This window comes from Ochotona curzoniae, unplaced genomic scaffold, assembly GCF_017591425.1.
Source record: "Ochotona curzoniae isolate NIBS_2020 unplaced genomic scaffold, NIBS_Ocur_1.0 contig_2321, whole genome shotgun sequence".
Classification (NCBI taxonomy): Eukaryota; Metazoa; Chordata; class Mammalia; order Lagomorpha; family Ochotonidae; genus Ochotona; species Ochotona curzoniae.
Window position 1 is genome coordinate 9824243 of NW_024465421.1, and position 9404 is coordinate 9833646.

Consider the following 9404-nt stretch of genomic DNA (forward strand, 5'->3'; position numbering starts at 1 on the left):
CCAAAATTTCAGGGTTGTAGCTAAAATAATTTAAAACATCTTCAAGAGAAGTTTTTACACCCATGCTGGGTGTTACATGTTTACCATAGCCAGGAAATACAACAGACCCAAATTCATCCATGATGAATGCATAAAGAAAATCTGGCATATATGTAATACACATTTATGCAACATGTGTCTATGAAATATAACACATATCCTATATGAAATACTATATAGCCTTTAAAAGATGGAAATCTAGTGTCATGCTATAATGTGTACGAATTTTGGTAACATTCATTTAAATGAGCTAAGACAATGACAGACCCAAAAATATTACAGGACCCTGCTTATCCAATGTAGTTAAAGTAGTGAAACTCACAGAATACCGCTCACGCTGCCTTTCAAATCAGTCAATAACTTCCTAAAAAGAATTTGGACACAACATAATAGCTCGAGTGACAGATGTGCAATTCTTCTGCACAAAAGCCTATAACATTGCTAAGAGTAACTGAAGAAAATACAACTAAGTGGCCGCAATGCTATGTGTATGGATTGAAAGATCTGATATCTCAGAAACAGCAGTCCTTTCCAAATTGAAACTCCAGTTTGGATGAAATCTCAGATTTTAAAAGGAGGCCCAGGTAGAATTTTTTTAGTGGAAATCAATAATACATTTGTGTATACATATTATATACGCATATGTAATATATGTTATATTATATATATAATACATTTGCTTATATATTTATACATATATATGTATATTCTATACTTTTATATATATACACATGTATACACACACCACCATATGGGAACCAGTTTTAATCCTGGCGGCCCCGCTTCCCATCCAGCTCCCTGCTTGTGGCCTGGGAAAGCAGTTGAGGACGGCCCAATGCTTTGGGACCCTGCACCCGTGTGGGAGACCTGGAAGAGGCTCTGGGCTCCTGGCTTCAGATTAGTGCAACCCCGGCTGTTGCTTGGGGAGTGAATTCATGGACAGAAGAGCTTCTTCTGTGTCTCTTCTCTCTGTATGTCTGACTTTCCAATAAGAATAAAATCTTAAAAAAAAAAAAAAAAAAGATGCCTAGAAAACCTCAATAAAGTGTGTGCATTGATTTATCTTGGCCTTTGCATCCCCTGTGTCCCGATCCTTCTCAGTGTGGTCATCATACCTTGGGTCCAGGACCCTCCCACAGGGACCCCTACTCCCTACCTCACCCCATAAAGAAAAACAAATCCCAGATAGACCACTGACTGCAATGTTCCATCTAGTTTAGAAATTATCTTCGCTGTGACTTTAGCACAGAGAACATTCCTTGTCTTAAAATATTTCTTTATTTACTTTTTATTGGAAACTGCAACAGAGACAGTGAGGGGGGAGGCAGCTGCATCCCCTCGTTCAGGCCCAAGATGTCCATAACAACTAGGGCCAGGTCAGACTAAGCCAGGAGCACAGAACTCTTTGCCTGCATCTACTGACATCACCCACTGCCTTCCCAGGGGCCATGGCGGGCAGGTGGGTAGGAAACAAAGTTAAGCTGGATTTGAACTGACCCTCTAACATGGAATTAGAGTGTCCCAAACAACAGCTTCAACACTGTAACCCTCTGTGCCACACAGCACCAGTCCCAAGCAGCACCTAGAAATTTCCAGCCATTCAGAAAGAGACTGATCAATTGGACACCATTCCAATTAAGAATTCTTTTTTCCACTAAGTGGAAACCTAGACAGAGGAGAGGAGAGGGAGAAGATCACGTGTGCCTAGGAAAAGACAAGGCCCAGAGCTAGAAAGTATAAGGAGTAACAGAAGGTTGCCTCGATCCTCAAAGTGTCGTGCTAAGAGTATGCACGGATGAAACCATCTGGGAACACTGTGGGTGCACAGGAGACCCAACAGCTGCAGCCAGGAGTGCCTGCCCGGCAGTCCGCAGACACACCCTCATGCTGCGAGAGCTGCCTTTGTTTACAGTCCTTCCCCGCCAGGAAAGAACCCAAGTTCCTGTGTTTCCTGTGTCTTCTTTCACTCACTGATGATTCAGGAGTGGGATCTGCTTTGTTCTGCATCACTGAACAAAGTCATCTCTGCCTGTGTGTCCCAGGTAGGGGAGGGGGGACTGCAGGGTTGAAAGTGAAAGGCGAGGGGTGTGGTAAAAGTAAAATGGCCCATTTCCCATAGGGGACCAAAAAGCAACGTGGTGGATGAAGAGGGACTCCCCAGAGGCGCCAGAGCCCAGAGCCAGCAGGTCAGTAGAAGGGGAAGTGTCAGCACCGAGGGACTTCCCAAGAGGGAACCCAGAAGGGCAGGCTCCAGGGGCCTCCCAGCTTTCTCAGGACTTCTGTCCACCTGCTGTCCTGCCGGGCCTCCAGCCTGAACCCAGCAGTGGCTGGAACCTCTCCAGCCCAGCTCTTCTGCTACCTGCGTCATCCCATGGTTCAGAAACCCCCTCATTCCTCTGCCTAGAATTCAATTTGGGGACCTGGCCCCAACTTAACCCCTGCTCCCCAAGTCTGCACCCCCCCAACCCTGAGCACCTGGCTCTTGCAGCCACCGGAACCGCCCCCCCCTCCCCCGGAGTGACTGTCGGGCTCCGGGCTCCGGTACAACCTCCGACATCCAGTTCAAATGTCACCACCTCCTCCGCTGCCATACTTTGATCTCTCCGGGGCCAGCGTGTGACTCATGCCTTCCTCGGGGGTGGGGGCGGGGGGAGTGGACTGTGGAGGCCTCCAGTGAAGCACATGGCCTGTGGTGTTTTCATCTGCCGTCTGCGTGACGTCTGGCAGGGACTCTGGAGTCCTGGGCTGCTGCTGCAGGGCCAGTGACTAATCGGCACCTGACACGTAGTAGGTGCCCTAAGTATTTGCTACATGAATGACTAAAGGAGATTAACACCATGGCAACGGTTAGGAAGGCCACGCACTCTCTGGCTGACTCCTCTGTGCCTCTTACATAGGTTAAAATTACCAAGACTCCTCCCATGACCCCCCTCACCTCCAACCTCAGGACCTTTGCACAGGCCGCTCTCTGCCCACAACACTTTTCGCCCTAGTTCCTTTGTCCCCATATCCATGCTGTTCTTTCAAAGAGAACATTGTTCCCCCACCACCACCATGTCTGAAATGGGTCTCTTCTGGGTTTGTATGTGTGACAGCCCCCTTGTTGGCCTCCTTCCCTGCACCTGCCCTGTTAGGATTCCTTGACTTACTCATCCTACAGCAGAAGCTCCCCGCCCCCCCCCCCCCACCCTACCAGTATGAAGCTATCTGCTCTTTGCTGCGCTCAGCATGCCTGGGGCTATGGGTGGACTCATCAAGTTATGCAGAAGGATGGTGAATGAAGGAATGGATGAGCTAGGACTCTCAGAGTCTTCTCACCATCTCCAGCAAGTCCCCCTACCTCCAGCTTGTATATGTGTGGGACCCTGCTGGCTGTCATCATATGAGTGTCAAAATACTCAGAGAGTGGATTGCCCAGATTCACATAGCCAGTTCTAACCTAAATGAAATTCTCAAGCTGTGTGTTAGGAGGGTGGTGGGAGAGGGAACCCAGCCAGGAAGTTTTGCCCCTAACTCCCAATGGAGTCTAGGCCACATCTTCTCTGAGCCCCAAGTTTCTGGTCCATAGAATGAGGACAGTGGCCCTGGCTGAACTGACAGGTGGGAGGCAGGTGCACAGCACACAACACGTGTGATGTTCAGGCTGGTTGCTCTTCACAATTACTTTGCTTCTTACCCAGTGCCCACAAGTGGCCATGGTTGTCTGAGAACACATGGCTTAGCTGGACTAATGGCTTAGCTGAGAGGCGCTGAGCACCAAGGGGGAGCCTGTCAGTCCCTAGCCTGGTCACCCTCTGAAGCAGCACAGTCACTCGGCCTGTCTCACCAGGTCTCTGTGCACTTGGCCTTTCTAGGCCCTAAAACCTTCCTCCATAGGGCACTGTCCAGCCTGGGCACCCTCTCTAGATTGCACAGCCTCTGACCACCCTGCCATGCCTGCCATTCAGAGTCTCCCAAGCAATTCTCCTGCACAGCGAGAGCCACACCTGCTTTTAATATCCCCAAGATCAGGATGGGGTTGGGGAGCTGTAAAGCAAAGGAAGAAATGACCATGGCTTTTTGAAGTCACAAGGTGGGGAGTTGGGGCCTGACTGGTCTCTTGCCCTCTTGCCTTTGTATTCCAGAAGGCCCAGCCTGCTTTAAGATTCAGCATTGGCCAAAGTGGACCATTTGACAGATGTGGAGACTGAGGTCCAGAGAGACCCAGAGCTTTGTCTGAGATCACCCAGTGGGGAAGAACCTGGGCCTGAGTGGCGAGGCAGGCTGGCGCGGGGTCCTGCCCCCATCCCACTCTCCCAACCCCCAGCCAGGGACAACTTGGGCTGCCAGTTGGATGTGGGACAGTGCCTGGGTCTTCAATGCAGATGGCCTGGGTGCTTGGGCCCTCCCTGGGGCCCCTGCCTCTGCCCGGGGAATGTTCGCAGTGGGTTCAGAAGTTCCAGGTTTACTCAGAGCTCTCATTTGAGCTGATGTGAAAAGTCCCTTTGGCCTGGGCCAGGGTGGGAGTGGGGGCGGAGGCACCTGTGAGCACCAGCCTGGCGGGGGGGCTTCCTCACAACTGCTCTTTGCCCTCGCCCCTTGGAGAAGGGAATGAGGAAGGGGCTGGGAGGGGTGTGGCAGGGAAGAGACCCCTTCTGCATGAAGTGCTTGCTTTCCTGTCTTCACTGCATTCCTCCATTCCCTTCACGTTCTTTAAGGGATCTTTTGAACAATTTGCCTTGCAAATGAAGAGACACAGAGAGCTGGCCCATCTGTTGATTCATGCCATACATGCCTGCACCTGCCTGGGCTGGGTCAGGTCAAAGCCAGGAGCTGGGAGTTCCATCAGTGTCTCCCCTGTGCATGGCAGGGGCTCAAGGTCTTGAACTATTCCCTGCCATCTCCCAGGGTGTGAATTAGCAGGGAGCTGGGATTGGACAGGGAGCTGGGACTGAAGCCCAGACACTGCTGGGGGATGTGAAAGTTCCAGACTACAGCCATAGACAATTGTCCTCATCTTCCCCTTCTAAGTGACTTCTTGGGTACCCAGCCCTGTTTTAAGGCTGTTTGCACATCTGTGCATCCTGGGACTCAGTACTTGGGGCTCAGTACATACCGGAAGTTATGCCCTGCATTCCAGCTAGTTAAGAGGGCTGTGAGCCTTGTCAGTTAAGTAAAACAGAGCAGGGCTCAGTATGGTAGCCTAGTGGCTAAAGTTCTCGCCTTGCACACACCAGGATCCCATATGGGCACCACTTCTAATCCTTGCAGACCTTTCTTCCATCCAGTTCCCTGCTTGTGACCTGGGAAAGTAGTCGAGGATGGCCCAAAGCCTTGGGACCCTGCACCTGCATGGGAGACCTGGGGGATGCTCCGGGTTCCTGGCTTTGGATCGGCTCAGTTCTGACCATTACGGTAGTTTGGGGAGTGAATCAACAGACAGAAAATCTTTCTGTCTCTCCTCCTCTCTGTATATCTGATTTTCCAATAAAGATAAATAAAATCTTTTAAAAATAATTTAAAAACAGTAAAACAGCAGCCACATAATAGAAGCATGTGTGGGAGTCATGGGCAGGTCATGGCCAACCTCATCAACCCTCTCCACGGATGCTGGCTTTGGCTGCGTGTGCTGAGCCTTTGGGTACACAGTTGGTGCCCAATTTGCGCATGTTGAAACCATTCTCACTACACACCCCACATGAGCAGGTGAGGGAGGTCATGGGGTCCGAGAGGGCCCACGGCTCACTAGGGTCATACAGATGCTACCCTGTGGGGTTGGGGGACCCGAACCCAGGCTTGCCCAACTCTGAACCCCCAAATCCCAGCTGGCGGTATCTTCTCTGCCTGTGGAGGGTACTGTGGGGGCTAGCTCCCTTCCCTCCTTCCTCTCTGGTGCTGCAGAGGACTTGACGTTCTCAAAGTGGCCCCTGACCCACTTTCCTCTTTGCCACCTGTTCCAGAGCTGGTGTCTTCCTCCTTCACCAGCCGTCACTGGCCACCCCTGCCTCTCTCAAGTGCTGGGCTCCAGGGCTTGGATGTAACCTTGCCCTTCCCCTATCCTCTCCATGGCTTGACTTTGGGCCCCTTCCTGGCCTGAAGCTCCAGACACCCTGTCAGAGCTGGGGGTGGCCAAGACAGGAGCTTCTGCAGGACCAAGCCTGGAGAGTTGGGGAGCAAGGCCTCTGGTCCCCACGGGAATGAGTGGATGCCACGGAACTCGCATCCTCCTTGTTCTCCCAAGTCATGACCCATGGCCTTGCTGTGGTGTAGACTGGAGAATCCAGTCCCGACTCCATGGCTTTGAGCCACTATGAATCTGGGACAAGATTGTCCTCGCTGAGCCTCAGCCTTAGCATCTGTGAAATGGGACCTCCCACTCACCCTCAAAACATCTGCAAAGATGGACCTTCCCTATTCCCACTTTCCAGGCAAGGTAACTGAGTCCCCATGAAGCGACATGCACCAGAGAGCTCTGCCCAGCCAGGTTCACCCACAAGGCACTCTCATAGCCCATCCTGACCACCCCACACCCCGCCGCCCAAGGATTTCCCCCAACGGCACCATGTGCTCCTGAAAGCCCCGCCAGCCCTGGCCAGTGCACAAGGCCTCTGGCAGCAGCCTCGTGGCCCCTCAACGCTCCTGCTCAGGGATCCTGGGGTGACCGTGGCTTGGAGGTCCCCACATACAGCACGCACCACTCCGGGCTGCTAAACCAGGGACCTTTCTACCTCTTCCTTTTCCCATCAGTCTTTCCTGGCCCTTCTCTCCTCTGCTTCCCAACACGCTTTGTCTCTTAGCATCTGACCATGCCCTGGCTTCATGTGGGAGATGCAGGGAACAGCTCTCCCACTCCTTCCCACTCCGCCCCCTGGTCTAGGGGAGCCACCTGTGGGGACTTACTCCACCTGGCGGAAAATCACGGCTTTATCTGGGACATGGATCCAGCCGCGCCAGCGTGGAAGAATCCAATGGCAAAATACAGAAGCTGGCACAAAGCTGATGTCCACCCCTGTGCCAAGTCACCCAGAGGGGCCCATGGATGCATGCCCCTTGCCTGTCTCTGCAGATGACTGCCAGGAAATGATGTTTTGTCTCCAAGCCCTCGCTCTAGCAACCCGTTTTCCCCAATCAGGGTTCATGAGTCTCCCACGGCCCGCTACAAACCCCGCTACACAGTCACAGGAAAGAACCCCAGCCCAGCCTACCCATCTCACTGCACCAACCCCCTGTGGCACAGTGCCCTGGGCACAGGGCTCCTCCTGTTCCATGCCACGGGCAAGGAGTCCAAATACCTGTTGTCTCCGGGTCGCCCTCAGAAGTCCATTCCGCGAGTTGCGAGGGCAAGCCGGTGGCCTCCCAGGGTGTGGCAGCTGGGCTGCGTGCAAGGATGGGAGCTGAGGGTCCGAGGAAACAGGGCAGCCTGCTACAGCCACCCACCCAGCAGACCGGGTCTTCAGCCCTGTCTGTCACTCAAGCAGGCAGCTGGGCTCCTGGCAGGTGCCCCAGGCAGAGCAGACAGAGGAAGCAGACTGAGGAGTTGGGAGGGGGGCCGGGGAAGGGGACCAGTCACTGCAGCAGGAAAGGGCAGCCGGCAGACACACAGCAGCCACGTGGTTGTCAGCCCCACTCCCGGAGGTGCAGGCAGACAGCGGGATGCCGAACTCGGGTTCCAAGAGCCGAGAGCCGCCGCCGCCGCCGCCGAAGGCAGGGCAGTGGGAGGCTGCGGGCTGCTGTGCTAGTCGAGCCCCCGGGGCGCGTGTGCGCGGGGCGGGGAGGAAGGGGAGGATGTGGTGAGGCCAGCCGGCGCCCCACCCACTGAACCTCCCCCGAGGCAGTGACAAAAAGAGGGGTTGACTGTAGGGAGCCGCCCACTACCATAGGCGCCCACTGATCCTCAAAGGTCACCTGCTAGGAAGACATTTGGGGACATCCAGGTGACATCTGCCTCTTGGGGCAGATGACGTCATCCTCGCAGCCGGGCAGGCAGGGTCACGACCCATGAGGCAAGCAGGGCCCAGACATGGAAACTGAGGGCTGGGCGTGTGGCGAGGCCATAAGGCTGACCGCCCGCCTGAGGTCCTACAAAGTGCGAGGGGCCTGGGCTGTGGTCCCTGCCCGTGTGTTCCCAGCAGGGTTCACACTTAGGACCTCTCTCTTTCTTCCTGCCTCTCCCATATCTTATGCACCCAGCCTCTGGCTGGAAAACCAAGTGTGTCACTTGGTTAATGTCTTGCCTGGTAAAGGGGACACCAAGCCACCAGGGAAACCCACCGCTGTTCCTTACAGAAGGACTTTCCTCTTCAGAGAGGGTGCGGCTCTCCAACATTCTGGGGCCTCAGCATCTCCAGCAGGTGTCCGAGGAGCAAGGGCAGTGGAGTGGGCCTTTTTGGCACAGTGGTTGAGGATACCGCTCGGGCCAGCTGCATCCCATGCCTGAGTTCAAGCCCCAGCTCGACTTCCTGCTTATGCACACCCTGGAAGGCAGGAGGGGACGGCTCAGCTGATCCATCTCTGCCAGTTACATGCGACTCCCAGATCAGGTTCCCGGCTCATGGCTTTGACCTGGCCTAGCCCAGGCTGTTGCAGGCACTGGAGGGGAAAAGAGCAATGAACCGGTGGGGAAAAGAGCTCTCTGCCTCTCAAAAAGTAAAACAAAATAAGAAACAAAACGAAAACTCCTGGCAAAACTAAGGAAGAAACACAAAATGCAACTCGCTCTGGCCCAGCAGCCTCGGAAAATGAAAGAAAATGGCCACCACCACCACCACCATCGCCTTACCTTGGCTTCTGGACCCGTTTTGCGATTCCATTTTGTCCCACACATCTCAGGAGATGGGTAAGATGAGTCCCTCCCCTCCAATTCCCCCCACGCCCCCGTTGGCAGGTGGCAAGACTGCAGTTGCACACAAGCTGAGAAGTGGCAAAACTGGGATGTGAACCTGGCTGTGGGGGCTGTGTTCCCTCAGCCGGCAGCAGGTGTTGGGAAAGGGGCCCCTGCCAGGTGGGAATGTGCCTGGGGTGGAAGATGGGACAGTCCTGCGCTGTGCTGCTGTCCCATGGGTGTTGGCTGCCTCTACCCACTCCACCGTCTCATTTTTGGGGGGAAAACCAAAAACAGAACAACCAAAACAACCTTGCAGCTGACCCACAGGTCAGTTCCCAAGAGCAAGAGAAAGCTGCATGGTTAGCTCTTCAGACTGTTTCTCTAGCTCGTTTTGAGGAACTCTGTACAAATTCCCCTGTGACGGCTTCCAAGGACCAGCCGAGCCTCTGAGTGCCCCAGCGTCTCAGTGTTGTCTGGGGAAGAAAGCCTGGAGGAAGCCAGTTTTGCTTCTTTCTCACTCTTCATCTGCAAGATGAATTCTCAGATGCCCTGGAACGGGATC

General features: G+C 53.9%; 1 protein-coding gene across 1 annotated transcript in view; it reads right to left on the reverse strand.

Moving 5' to 3' along the window:
* Positions 1–7790, reverse strand: part of IL21R (interleukin 21 receptor) — a 28509-nt gene extending 20719 nt beyond the window's left edge. Inside the window, exon 1 of the mRNA XM_040973168.1 lies at positions 7311–7790. The gene's annotated coding sequence lies outside the window, so the exon portion shown is untranslated. The remainder of the gene's footprint in view (positions 1–7310) is intronic.
* Positions 7791–9404: the final 1614 nt, after the last annotated feature.